Here is a 15,602-nt window from a genome sequence, read left to right on the forward strand (position 1 = left end):
AATATGATACCGAAATATGCTCTGCATATCGTCGCAAGGCTCCGCCTTTAGTGAAGAACCGCGAAAAATAACGGCAGATGTATTGAAATGATCCATAGGTGCACTCTTGTGCTGTGGACAAATCTGTCTGCAATTGGAGGGTAGTATAAACAGGTGAGATCAGATTCCAAACCATCCGTCATACTAATGCAGATCTGACGGCTGATATACAGACTGGGATCGGGGTGCGGGTGAGGGTTGGGTTGAGAAATTGATTAATGTTAGCATTTCTTTCAGGACATATTTTACATTTCTTACCGCCAAGGTATCACATAATTTGCCAAAGAATGATTTTTTTTTTCTCAATTGGATAAGTGTACATGATTATTCTGTTTTCGTACACTTGGGATTCAATAGTCATTGAAATTACTTTCTACAGATAAAAAGTTCTGTTCATATACTTCTCATTAGAGGTAAACACTAATGTTGCTAGTTTGTTTTGTTATTTTTTATGAGCGGGGATGGAAGTCTTTTCTGCATGGAGCATTATACGTTAATTAGGTACATTTATGACATTTTATGTTTTAATATTCCAGTTAAGTAATAATATTTAAAGAGATTTTTAATGTATTAATTTTTAAAGATTGAACATCCTTGTTCTACCATATACATATCAGTTTACAGAAAGGATACAAGATTTACTATTCGTGTAAAAATTCAATATTGAAGAGCGATTTTTAGAATACATACATACATACATACATAGGATAGGATTTTGGTGGTGGGGTATCCAAGTTGATTCTCTCAATTTGTGTCAGATTTGGCATAACCAGAAAGAAAATGTTTGTGAATCGCAGTTTCAAAATATGTGTTGATGTTTGTTTAATATAACTGAGAAACATCAACCACAACACTGCTGTAAAATACTAACAAGAAAACACTTCTCTTATTCCCCCTATGACCTGTTTAAGACTTTAAATTGTTATTTCAAGATTCGCGCTGCGTAATAAATTTTGCACTGATGTTTACTCCAGAGATTCAACATTTTAGCCTACATCAAATCTAACCTACTACCATACCTCTTAATAATATGGCTGGTTTTCGAACATCACTGCTTGATATGATCATGATCAGTCACGCATACGTTAAATTTCAATGCGCGGAATGGAATACTACATTCTCATTGTCTACCAAAAATAATATCATCAGCAAGTGGAAAATTTCTAAATATGTTAGGACTTGCCTTATGTATCTACTGTGTGGATCTGTGGATGGCGAGAAAGAAAAAAAACGCAGCCGGTACTCTAGATCTTTATTTCAAGTAAATGATTTAGGTATCTTTACGTTCTCTATGACGTAATGAAAAGGAAAACGGCAATGAATATGTTTTATCAAGATGTTTCAATCTTGTGGAGTCTATAAAAAATCATCGGTGAAAAATGTCTGATACAGAAAGAAACCCCGACGCTCTAGAGATATCACTAAAAGTAAAAGAATATGACTTTGGCATATTTAAATTGCTCTTCACAATATAAACTCTGTTTACTTCGGAGAAGTTAAGCTTTAAAAGTGTTAATTTCCATTGTACATTCGGGAATGAAATTGTTGTATTTAACTTCTTTGACCACTTATCTTTGTTAAAACTATAATGTATTAAGTTGAAAATATGTGTGTAAAATGTGCAAAACATAATGTTACCTCTCTCTTTATCCCATTTATCCAACGTTTGCTCTTAATAATTTTGCTGGCCTACACCTGTACAATTGGGGCTATTCAATAATGTGCCCCATGTTAGATGACTTCATGTTGTATCAATGATATATAGACACGAATGTAATGAAATACAGAACTGTTTTAAAATTAATTTGGTTTACAAGAATTGTATTGTCCAAATATATAATGCACATGATGAGGATTGATTCATTAGCTTGTTACGAGTTTGTCGTCTTAAAATGAGTCACATAAAAGAATGAAAAGCAACAAGATTTGTAAAATTCAACAAACAATTTATTTCCCTTGATTGTAAAGCGAAAATGAAAAGAAAACGTGCGGTATTACAAATTAAATCCGAAAATATTCCTAGAATTACAGACACAAGTCCTGATAATAAAAGTTCTGAATACACTTTAGTAGAAATTCAAATTAAATCCATCGCTGAAGTTGTTGATATCCCTGTGGCGGTCTGTATATTGCTGTATCAACAGTCTTTTCTTGAAATACAGTAATATAATTTCACATTTGAAATCACTATTAATGTTAGTGAATGTCTTTGTCCAAGAACATTTTTTTATGAGCATTCTGTATTTCCAGACAAAATATTCACTGAATTAAATAATTTGAAGAAATAAATTCCAGCCCAAATGAACTTCTGGATATAACAATAATACAATCTTATTCTTTCTGCTAGATCTTAAAACACGAATGAATAATCTTTCCAGAAAAAATATTATCTAGTCTTCCACTCGACCTCATGGCACAATTAATATAATTTTAAAAAAATTACCTAATGGTAAACAACTTTCTATAAAGTTGTTAATGTTTGCGAAATAAAATTTCCTTATTATTAGAAAGTGTGTTACTAAAATTATAATACATAACCTGGACTATGTCAGATACACCAAGTAAATTGTATTTGGAGATTCCAATAACCTAGACCCAGACCCAAATAAACATGTTTTCTTTTATTAATAATGATCTTGATATTAAACCCATAAAAATAGAGAATATTGGAGCCATGTATTAGTTATTACAGATACAAATCCAAATAATAACATATAGCCAACCCGTTTATGCTATGTTGGACCCTCATTAATTGTTTTAAATGACCACTCCTTGACTCTCCTCCCTACATTGTGCTCTATATCTATCTATAAAGATAGAGAATATTTGAGGCATGTATTAGTTGTTTACAGAATAAAATTAAAAAAAATCAGTAATTCTGGTCAAGTAGAAAATAACTTATTTTGGACAAGATTATATCTAACATACAATGTTAGATTACAATAGCATATCAAGGAAAAAACTTAACTTACAAACAATACATATTAAGCATATGTAACAATTTAATATCCGGCTCTTGCACAAGGGATTTGCACGCTTATTTGAATGAAATTAATAACAAAGATATACATTGTCCCTTTTTGTTGCGATTCTTGTATGATTTTGTTTGCTTTATGTTTGCATTAGTTTTAATGTACATTTTACACATTATTGACTATATCATGCCGACGAAATGGTTTTCAAAGTGTCTTTCCCAAGAGAACACCAAGACGGCGGACTAGTGGTGACCCCGTAAACCCTTGAATACATATCCGACATTCTAGAAACCGCGGTTCCCTGAAGTCATAATCATAAGCAAATTTTTAAAAAAAAGATGACAATAAAAGTCAGTGTGTCTTTATGTACGTGTGTATGTGATTTGGATTTTTAACATACCTTTAACAATTTTTCAACCATATTGCTACGAAGTCTGCAGTCTGACAGTTTATAGTGATGGCTAGCATTGGGGCATCATGCTTCAGACATGTAGCATGATATCCCACCCATTCACATTATCCCAACACTAGGCCGACCAGCCCTAATAATAACATCTTAATACTGAGCGTCTAACTAGGTTGCTGTTAGTACCATTTTTATAAATTTTTGATATGAATCGGCCTTGGTTCGAATCCGCGACCTTTCTAACAACTAGGCCAGAGGAGCAGCTCAAACTAAAAGTCTGAGTTAGCCAACCGTACTTAATGAATAAAAATATACATAACATCACATGCTCGCCAAACGGAAACAGGCTTTTTACATTACTGTATTGACATACTCGCACTAGAGATTTGGGCTTTGCATTAAATGTCGTTCGGCTGTTTCCGTATCCGTCTCCTTTGGATGGTTATTAAATAGTCATATCTCATAATCCAGTACATGTGCGTCAGATCTTTGTAGTGCATGTGAAATGTCTTGGAATCAAAGGTCTCGTCGTGTTACTGTCAGCAAATTGGAATGATGACAGCTAACATCTGAACCTGCTCTTAACAATACTACCGTTGAAAACCAAATCACACAAAATAGGCGCATCGATCTCACGAACACAATATATATTCCATAAGAATGCAATTTCCATATATATAAATAAATAATTACAATCTCTCTCTCTTTCAAAATTTAGCTAAAAATCTCTAGTATTTATCCCTTTATCTATTTACACACGCAATTGTCTGTTTGTGCTCTTAGAAAGAGTACTTATGCAGACATAGCTTGAAGAACACTAACAGACAATTACTAACCTCCACGTATCTAGACTGGAATATACATCTTAAAGATGTATAGAACATACAGAACGAAGTCAAACACGATGAAAGGCTATATTTATTAATGCTAATGCCGAAAGAATATGCCATTCCATCCTTGTATAGCATAGTTATTATACTTACAAGGAACTGATTGAGATACTAAGCTTAATAACAGCTTGTGTCAATAATTTACTATAGGTGTCAAATTCCGATAACCGGACTCGGGTCACAGTTATTTTGTCTGTATATCAATATTTGTTTGCAAGTACTGAACTTTACAGTGTGTCCAAGCCCTAATAAATCATATTTTAATCCGTTGTCTTGAAAGCTTAACTCACGGTGAGTTTCTTTGATAGGTTGGACTGTAAACAAAACGACTTACAATGGGTCACAGATTTCACCTCCTGGCACCCACCAGAGCCACACTAATCTCTCTGCGCACCGTTGCCACGATGCACACAGACAACACACAACACCATAATGCTCATATTCTAAAGAATAATCAATTTCTTTTAAATTATTACCAGTATTGCATACATCTAAGTAAAGAACCACCAATAAAAGAAATGAGGAAACATACTGTAAAATGCGATTGCGACTACATTAGTGGTGTTTAATATGGAAATATTAATTATGACCGGGGTCCATCTAGAAGGTCAGCAAATTCGGTTTACTCGGACATTATTTGGGTCTAGGATACAGATTTAGAACTCATCTATTTCTGATTGATTTAAAAAAAAGTCGAGAAAAGTTGGAATATAAATGTCTAAGTCCTTCCACAACACAAATTTCTGCGAAATTAGCAAATAAATAATTTCGGGGGAAGGGGTGGGGTTGGATGGGGCCTTGAGTTAAGAATATCATTTATTGTGATTTAAACAACTAAGGCTCTACATTTCATTGTTGACCTTGCACTTATAGATCAGGGTTCTCCTCATTGTCAATGATATATTGAAGAGGTAATTTAAAGTTGTCAATTCAGTGTAGGGCTTGTTGTTTAATTTTGGTGATACTTCGATGTTGAAATTTGTATTACTCTCATAAATCTTTCAGTCATACCCAAAATTACAATACCTGTGGTACATCTTGATACATTTCTGCAATAGTTGGCCGAAAGTAACTTTTTTTTAAGTTCTCAATTTCTCAGCTTTTTCATTATTCATCTTTTCCTTGGCGAGTTTAAAATTATGACGTTCACGACTTGTTTGTAAAGTATTTATTTTTTATATCTTTTTAAAAAAAGAAGTTATTTGCATCGAGTCACAGAATAATGCTCAGTTTTGTTTCGTTTTAGTTTATTAATTAAAGAGAAACCGTTCATCAGGCGTGATATGCGTATACTTTTCTTTGGTTTGACACTAGCCGTATATAATATTACCAAAATATTATATACAAGAATAGGTGTGCACATGGGATGCACGATATTCGACGCTACGAGATGGCGACTATAACTGACACGTTTTTCTTTCACAGGGGCACGAAAGAAACTCAAATTTGCATATCAAACGTTCGGTACAGTGCGACGCATTCGGTGTAAGCACGTTGATGATGGTTTTCTTATTTGAAGTTGTAATAAACATTAAATACAGTCGTTTGTAACGTGTGGCCATTCCATACTTTGTTCCGTCTTGTGTATTCCTATGCCGAGTTGTGTTGGTTGGGTCTAAGCCCAAATGACAATATGTCGAATGCAACAGCAGTATGTATGTATGTATACATGTATGTATGTATGTATGTATGTATGTATGTATGTATGTATGTATGTATGTATGTATGTATGTATGTATGTATGCATGTATGTATGTATGCATGTATGTATGTATGCATGTATGTATGTATGTATGTATGTATACATGTCTGTATGTATGTATGTATGTTTCAGTGTGGGTATGTATGTATGTATGTATACATGTCTCTATATATGTAGGTATGTATGTATGTATGTATACATGTCTGTATGTATGTATGTATGTTTGTATGTATGTATGTATGTATATATGTATGTTTCAGTGTGGGTATGTATGTATGTATGTTTCAGTGTGGGTATGTATGTATGTATGTTTCAGTGTGGGTATGTATGTATGTATGTATGTATGTTTCAGTGTGGGTATGTATGCATGTATGTATGTTTCAGTGTGGGTATGTATGTATGTATGTTTCAGTGTGGGTATGTATGTATATATGTATGTTTCAGTGTGGGTATCTATGCATGTTTCAGTGTGGGTATGTATGCATGTATGTTTCAGTGTGGGTATGTATGTATGTATGTATGTTTCAGTGTGGGTATGTATGTATGTATGTATGTTTCAGTGTGGGTATGTATGTATGTATGTATGTTTCAGTGTGGGTATGTATGTATGGACGGATGGACGGATGTATGTATGTATGTATGTATGTTTCAGTGTGGGCATGTATGTATGTATGTATGTTTCAGTGTGGGTATGTATGTATGTATGTATGTTTCAGTGTGGTATGTATGTATGTATGTATGTTTCAGTGCGGGCATGTATGTATGTTTCAATGTGGGTATGCATGTATGTTTCAGTGTTGGTATGTATGTATGTATGTATGTATGTATGTTTCAGTGTGGGCATGTATGTATGTATGTATGTTTCAGTGTGGGTATGTATGTATGTATGTTTCAGTGTGGTATGTATGTATGTTTCAATGTGGGTATGCATGTATGTTTCAGTGTTGGTATGTATGTATGTATGTATGTATGTATGTATGTATGTATGTATGTATGTATGTTTCAGTGTGGGTATGTATGTATGTTTCAGTGTGGGTACGTATGGAAGTGAACAGTGTGACCAAAGCAGGTGCATTTCCATAGACAAGGATCGATCACTGCATTGACATTAATGGAAATGCAAAATATGTCACCAATCTGAACTTTGTATGTAGGTATTTATGTTTCAGTGTGGGTATATATGTATGTATGTATGCATGTATGTATGTATGTATGTATGTATGTATGTATGTATGTATGTTTCAGTGTGGGTATGTATGTATGTATGTTTCAGTGTGGGTATGTATGTATGTATGTATGTATGTATGTTTCAGTGGGGGTATGTATGTATACATGTATGTTTCAGTGTGGGTATGTATGTATGTTTCAGTGTGGGTATGTATGCATGTATGTTTCAGTGTGGGTATGTATGTATGTATGTATGATTCAGTGTGGGTATGTATGCATGTGTGTATGTATGTATGTATGGATGGATGGATGGATGAATGGATGGATGTATGTATGTATGTATGTATGTATGTATGTTTCAGTGTGGGCATGTATGTATGTATGCATGTTTCAGTGTGGGTATGTATGTATGTATGTTTCAGTGTGGTATGTATGTATGTATGTATGTTTGTTTCAGTGTGGGTATGTATGTATGTTTCAATGTGGGTATGCATGCATGTTTCAGTGTTGGTATGTATGTACATATGTATGTATGTATGTATGTATGTTTCAGTGTGGGTATGTATGTATGTATCTATGTTTCAGTGTGGGTGTGTATGTATGTATGTATGTATGTATGTTTCAGTGTGGGTATGTATGTATATATGTATGTTTCAGTGTGGGTATGTATCATGTTTCAGTGTGGGTATGTATGCATGTATGTATGTATGTATGTTTCAGTGTGGGTATGTATGTATGTATGTATGGATGGATGGATGGATGGATGTATGTATGTATGTTTCAGTGTGGGCATGTATGTATGTATGTATATTTCAGTGTGGGTATGTACGTATGTATGTTTCAGTTTGGTATGTATGTATGTATGTATGTTTCAGTGTGGGTATGTATGTATGTTTCAGTGTGGGTATGCATGTATGTTTCAGTGTTGGCATGTATGTATGTATGTATGTATGTTTCAGTGTGGGCATGTATGTATGTATGTATGTTTCAGTGTGGGTATGTATGTATGTATGTATGTTTCAGTGTGGTATGTATGTATGTATGTATCTATGTTTTAGTGTGGGTAAGTATGTATGTATGTATGTTTCAGTGTGGGTATGTATATATGTTTGTTTCAGTGTGGGTATGTATGTATGTATGTATGTATGCATGTATGTTTCAGTGTGGATATGTATGTATGTATGTTTCAGTGTTGGTATGTATGTATGTTTCAGTGTGGGTATGTATGTATGTATGTATGTATGTATGTTTCAATGTGGGTATGTATGTATATATGTATGTTTCAGTGTGGGTATGTATGTATGTTTTAGTGTGGGTATGTATGCATGTATGTTTCAGTGTGGGTATGTATGTATGTATGTTTCAGTGTGGGTATGTATGTATGTATGTATGTTTCAGTGTGGGTATGTATGTATGTATGTATGTATGTATGTATGGATTGATGGATGTATGTATGTATGTATGTTTCAGTGTGGGCATGTATGTATGTATGCATGTTTCAGTGTGGGTATGTATGTATGTATGTATGTTTCAGAGTGGTATGTATGTATGTATGTATGTTTCAGTGTGGGTATGTATGTATTTGTCAATGTGGGTATGCATGTATGTTTCAGTGTTGGTATGTATTTATGTATGCATGTATGTATGTATGTATGTATGTTTCAGTGTGGGTATGTATGTATGTTTCAGTGTGGGTATGTATGGAAGTGAACAGTGTGACCAAAGCAGGTGCATTTCCGTAGACAAGGATCGATGACTGCATTGACATAAATGGAAATGCAAAATATGTCACCAATTAGAACTTTGTATGTATGTATGTATGTTTCAGTGTGGGTATGTATGTATGTATGTATGTATGTATGTATGTATGTATGTATGTATGTATGTATATATGTATGTTTCAGTGTGGGCATGTATGTATGTATCTTTCAGTGTGGGTATGTATGTATGTATGTAGGTATGTATGTTTCAGTGTGGGTATGTATGTATATATGTATGTTTCAGTGTGGGTATGTATGTATGTTTCAGTGTGGGTATGTATGCATGTATGTTTCAGTGTGGGTATGTATGTATGTATGTATGTTTCAGTGTGGGTATGTATGTATGTATGTTTGTATGGATGGATGTATGTATGTATGTATGTATGTATGTATGTATGTATGTATGTATGTATGTTTCAGTGTGGGCATGTATGTATGTATGCATGTTTCAGTGTGGGTATGTTTGTATGTATGTTTCAGTGTGGTATGTATGTATGTATGTATGTATGTATGTATGTATGTTTCAGTGTGGGTATGTATGTATGTTTCAGTGTGGGTATGTATGCATGTATGTTTCAGTGGGGGTATGTATGTATGTATGTTTGTATGTATGTTTCAGTGTGGGTATGTATGTATGTATGTTTGTATGGATGGATGGATGGATGGATGGATGGATGGATGGATGTATGTATGTATATATGTATGTTTCAGTGTGGGCATGTATGTATGTATGCATGTTTCAGTGTAGGTATGTATGTATGTATGTTTCAGTGTGGTATGTATGTATGTATGTATGTTTCAGTGAGGGTATGTATGTATGTTTCAATGTGGGTATGCATGTATGTTTCAGTGTTGGTATGTATGTATATATGTATGTATGTATGTATGTTTCAGTGTGGGTATGTATGTATGTATGTATGTTTAAGTGTGGGTATGTATGTATGTTTCAGTGTGGGTATGTATGTATATATGTATGTTTCAGTGTGGGTATGTATGTATGTTTCAGTGTGGGTATGTATGCATGTATGTTTTAGTGTGGGTATGTATGTATGTATGTATGTATGTATGTATGTATGTTTCAGTGTGGGTATGTATGTATGTATGTATGTATGGATGTATGTATGTATGTATGTATGTATGTATGTATGTATGTATGTATGTATGTATGTTTCAGTGTGGGCATGTATGTATGTATGGATGTTTCAGTGTGGGTATGTATGTATGTATGTTTCAGTGAGGTATGTATGTATGTTTCAGTGTGGGCATGTATGTATGCATGTATGTTTCAGTGTGGGTATGTATGTATGTATGTATATATGTTTCAGTGTGGGTATGTATGTATGTTTCAATGTGGGTATGCATGTATGTTTCAGTGTTGGTATGTATGTATGTATGTATGTATGCAAGTTTCAGTGTGGGTATGTATGTATGTTTCAGTGTGGGTATGTATGGAAGTGAACAGTGTGACCAAAGCAGGTGCATTTCCATAGACAAGGATCGATGACTGCATTGACATTGATGGAAATGCAAAATATGTCACCGATTTGAACTTTGTATGTATGTATGTATGTTTCAGTGTGGGCATGTATTTATGTATGTATGTATGTATGTTTCATTGTGGGTATGTATGTATGTATGTTTCAGTGTGGGTTTGTATGTATAGATGTATGTTTCAGTGTGGGTATGTATGTATGTTTCAGTGTGGGTATGTATGCATGTATGTTTCAATGTGGGTATGTATGTATGTATGTATGTATGTATGTTTCAGTGTGGGTATGTATGTATGGATGGATGGATGGATGGATGGATGGATTTATGGATGTATGTATGTTTCAGTGTGGGCATGTATGTATGTATGTTTCAGTGTGGGTATGTATGTATGTATGTTTCAGTGTGGTATGTATGTATGTATGTTTCAGTGTGGGTATGTATGCATGTTTCAATGTGGGTATGCATGTATGTTTCAGTGTTGGTATGTATATATGTATGTATGTATGTATGTATGTATGTATGTATGTATGTATGTATGTATGTATGTATGTTTCAGTGTGGGTATGTATGTATGTTTCAGTGTGGGTATGTATGGAAGTGAACAGTGTGACCAAAGCAGGTGCATTTCCATAGACAAGGATCGATGACTGCATTGACATTAATGGAAATGCAAAATATGTCACCAATTTGAACTTTTGAAAGGATTCCAGTAAATTTCACTAAAGAAAACGGCAAATGAAAAATGGACTTTTCCAATATAAAGTGATGCCGTTTGGGATGGAAGGGTAGCCTTGTTCGTTTAAACATTTAATGAATATGATTACATCTGGTTTAGAAAAATGTGATATTTACATCGATGATGTCATCATCTACAATGACGTCTGCAAAGATCATTGAGAGGCAATTCAGAAATTCTTTGGCAGACCTACACATGCAAATTTGACAATTAATTTATCCAAAATCGAGTTTTTTCGTGCTTGTATTACATTTCTATGACAAATTGTAGGACATCGACAACTTAAATGTATAGATGCTAACAGCAATGCTATCGCTGAATTCCCCGTGCCTACGAGTACAAAACATCAGATGCGAATTTTGGGTATGGCTAGATACCATCGGAAATATTTGTTCCACCTTGTCCATAATGTTGAACCCCTGACTTATTTATTGAGTAGAAATTCCAAGTTTCATTGGTCTGAGAAATGTCAGTGGGATTTTGATATGTTAAGGGCCATAGTTTATAGAGCACCAAGGTGAAATTAGTGTCAGATTATATTTGTGTTTTGTGTGTAGTTTCCTTCCACGAATGCCTCTTTAGATAATTATAAGGAATTAACGGAAACTGTGGAATGACTCTTTGATGAGTATAGCCAGAAAGGTCTTGTGATTATTTGTGGTGGCTTGTGTGCAGAGCTGCCGAATCAAGTGGTTCCCAAATGTAAGAATGACAATGATTATTTGTTGCATTCCTTTCTTAAAACTTGGCGTCTAATCTCTACAAGTGGTTATACCCCTTGTAGAATGCCAGGATTTACATTTTGCTCGCCTGATGGCCAATACTCATCCACGATCAATTATATTCTTGTACCAATTTCAAAAATAGATTTGGTCAATAGTACTAAGATTGAAGATGATAGCCATCTAAATAATTTTGACCTCTTGACTGAAAGATCAGAGCTGATAGTTCCCAATGAACTCCAGGAATCGACTTTTTCCGACTATCCCGTTACAATCAACTGGAGTAAAGTTTCTTCAGAGCTGCTGGAGAAGTACAAAACCCTTCAACCGCATCTAAAACCCATGGAAATTCATTAATGTGGCGGCACTGTATAAAGGTATGAGAATAAACTAAAAAAAGAAGGGGACATAATTCGGGACCATCAGTTGATTCGTGAAGCGTGGCGTCAACATATTGAAACACTAGGACCTGAAAGCCCTGCTTTTCAACGAATCTTTGGCGAATAAAACGAAGAACACAATGAAGAACAATGTCTGTTTAAATAATAAAGAACAAACAAACAACAAGTTGTTTGGTATCATAATGCAAAATGACACTGAAGACGCTGTGAGAGAACTGAAGAAAATTAAATCATATGGTCACGTTAAAATATATGCAAAACGTATCATCCTTGTTTATGAATCGATTAGTTCTATTCTGTGCCATGTATCCATTGGCATCATCTTCTTGGAAACGTCAATGGCATCATCTCCTTGGAAACGTATCCCGACTATATAAAAGTGTAATTGTTATATTTATCTTTCCAGGTGGGAAAAATATAGACTTGATATGCCTAACTATAGAGACATCTCAGTCATTCTCGTTTTTCAAAACGCATTTGAAAAATACTGTTGAAAATACTTAATCAATTTAGTGAAAGATCAATTTTCCACTCATCTTACAACAGGGATTTTGAAACAATTGTGGAATCATTACTGAAGCCTTTATTTTAAAAGAGGCAGCGCCCACCATGTTGTAGGTCACTCAAACGTATATGGAACATTCTTGGACTGCACTGGGCTTCAATGCAGTATGACATGATGGCCTCTCTATAAACTATTCTTTCTTAGTGTTAAAGGAAAACTGTGGAGATTAATTCGTAATTATTTTCTCCTCAACGGAAAACATTCGAAACCATGCACAGTAAACTAAGGGGTAGGATAAAGAAGAACGTTATCAGCGTGGCTATTCTTTGTCATGATGAATGACCTAATATCGTTGTTGGAATGATCATGTTGAATACAAGCTGGTACCTTAAGCATCCCATGTGGTTCATCTAGCTGATGACACAACCCTGTTATCCTTATCACTGAATGTCATGTCTAATTTGCTTCGAAACTTCAATGATTATGCATCCAAGTGGAGATGCGGAGAAAAGCAATATTGTCATATTTTCTAATAAAAGAATCCTGCAAGAAAACACGTCCATAAGCAGATTCATATTGTTTCGTCAAGAAAAAATGATGGGGCGATTATCTCCTCTGAAAATTCTAATACAGTAACTGCTACAGTGAATGGTGCAGGTGATAAAGAAAGTTCAGTACTATATTCCCTTGTTGTAATTATCTTAGGAAAGGATGGTAGGAATTCAGTTAGTAGGGCTAAAATCTGGTCAAATATTGTTTGGTCTGCTATGATGTATGGATGCGAATAATTTTGGTCAAACTTGACTCAGTCACAGATATTTGACCTATAAGTCTGTCAAAGAAAAGCTGCAAGAAAGATTATAGGTCTCGACCCGCGCTCACCTGCAAAGACAACAATAAGGAATCTTGGACTGTGGTCAGTTGAAGGATCTGTTGATAAATCAAAATTGGTTATTTTTTTATTTCCCGATACACAAATGTGAGAGCATTGCTTTGGTTAAAGACATATACCGTGTTCTTGTGAAACACAAGCTTGGAGACTTATACCTTGTTACAACCCGATGGTCCTAAAATAAATAATAGAAAGAGTGAAAAGAAACAAGCTTCGTAAAATTCAACAAATAGTTTATTTCCTTGGAATACAAAGAGAAAATTAAAAAGAAACTTACAGTATTTCGAATTAAATCCCAAGTAATCCTAGAATTACAAACACAAGTCCTTGAAGTTCTGAATAAACTTTAGTGGAAATTCAAAGTAAGCAAAATTCAGAAGATGTTGATATCCTCTGGTGGCCTGTATTGTGGTGTTATACGAACAGTCTTTTGTTGAATCACATTAATATAATTCCAGGTTTGAACTCACTGTAAACCCCAGTGAATGTCTCTGCCCAAGAATATTAATTTCTTATGAGCACTCTATACATCCTGAGAAAAATCACGTGGATTAAATAATTTGAAGAAAGCAATCCAACCCAAATGAATTACTGAACACAACATAACACAATTGATTCTGCCAAGATATTAAAGCACGAATAACATACTTTCAGAAAAAAGTTAGTTATATGACAAACTAAGAAGCAAAACGAAATTCCGGATAAGGACCAAAAGTTCATTGATCCAGAAGGATTATAAATTTTGTTACCATAAGACGAATAGTCGAAAAACAACTATATAAAATACAATGTCCTTGACTCAGCTTAAGATAATGATCGTCACTCAGAGAAAAAAATAAGGTGTTTCGAAATCGTAGCTGGTTTTGGACAAGGTCAGAAACTAGAAACAATGTTGGTTACCGACAACATATAATGAAATAAAAACAAACACTCATAAACAATGCAAATGAAACGTACATAACACTTTTCCATCATAAAGAAGAAGAAAAAAAAACGTATGCAATAAAGCTTTCTCTTTACTATTAGTTAAATATAAAAAAAAATCACAGAAGATGAAATCTTATAAATTACACAAAGTATACATTAAACAATATAATCGTACTAGGTCAGAAGCTATACAATGTTGTCCACGACATATAATGAAATATTAAAAAAAAAAAACTAAAAGAAGAGCAAACAATGAAAATTAAATATACATAAACACGCGAGCAATCATGCTCTGTGCCATTGTGGAGATCTAAACTAGAATCAACTTTTTATGTTATGTAAACGTCCATGCTGATCTTGAACCACTTGCTGTCCAGAAACTCGTAAAAAACTTGCCTAATAAAAACATTCTTTTGTAAACTTCGCTTATTTAACGATGTGTCCAATTTCGTCCGAGGGTGAGTATAACTGAAAACTTTGATAAACATTAGTTGCAGACATAGCCAAGCATATGCTTCTATACTGCCAAGCCCGACACGATAAACGCATTATTATGTTTGAACAAACAATAGACGCAATAGACATATTATACCCACATTCCTTTTCTGTAAAAGAGTGGAAAACATTGACCTTTCGGAATATATATATAAAATCAGAAAAGTATATATCTGTCTATAATAGGAATGTGAATATGTTCTGTTTGCTATTGGTTCATACAGAATGAGGTATCAACCTGTTTGTTATTCTTATTTGTATGTTGACAAAGGAAACCAAAATGTATTTTGTAAGCTCCATCTATCATTGATTTCCATGGGAATTTGGCCTCTGTATCAGTCAAAAAACTTAATAATTATCAACTCTATCGCCATTATTTTACATAAGAATTTTTTTTTAAATCCAGTGAATTAAGATTCTTTTCTCTTTCAATGTATGTATGAAAATAAATGGATGTTTTATATATCGCATCGATGCCTACGCAAATCAAATTA

Source organism: Sinohyriopsis cumingii, chromosome 15 (genome assembly GCF_028554795.1).
Source record: "Sinohyriopsis cumingii isolate HCF-2022 chromosome 15, ASM2855479v2, whole genome shotgun sequence".
In the NCBI taxonomy this organism is placed as follows: domain Eukaryota; kingdom Metazoa; phylum Mollusca; class Bivalvia; order Unionida; family Unionidae; genus Sinohyriopsis; species Sinohyriopsis cumingii.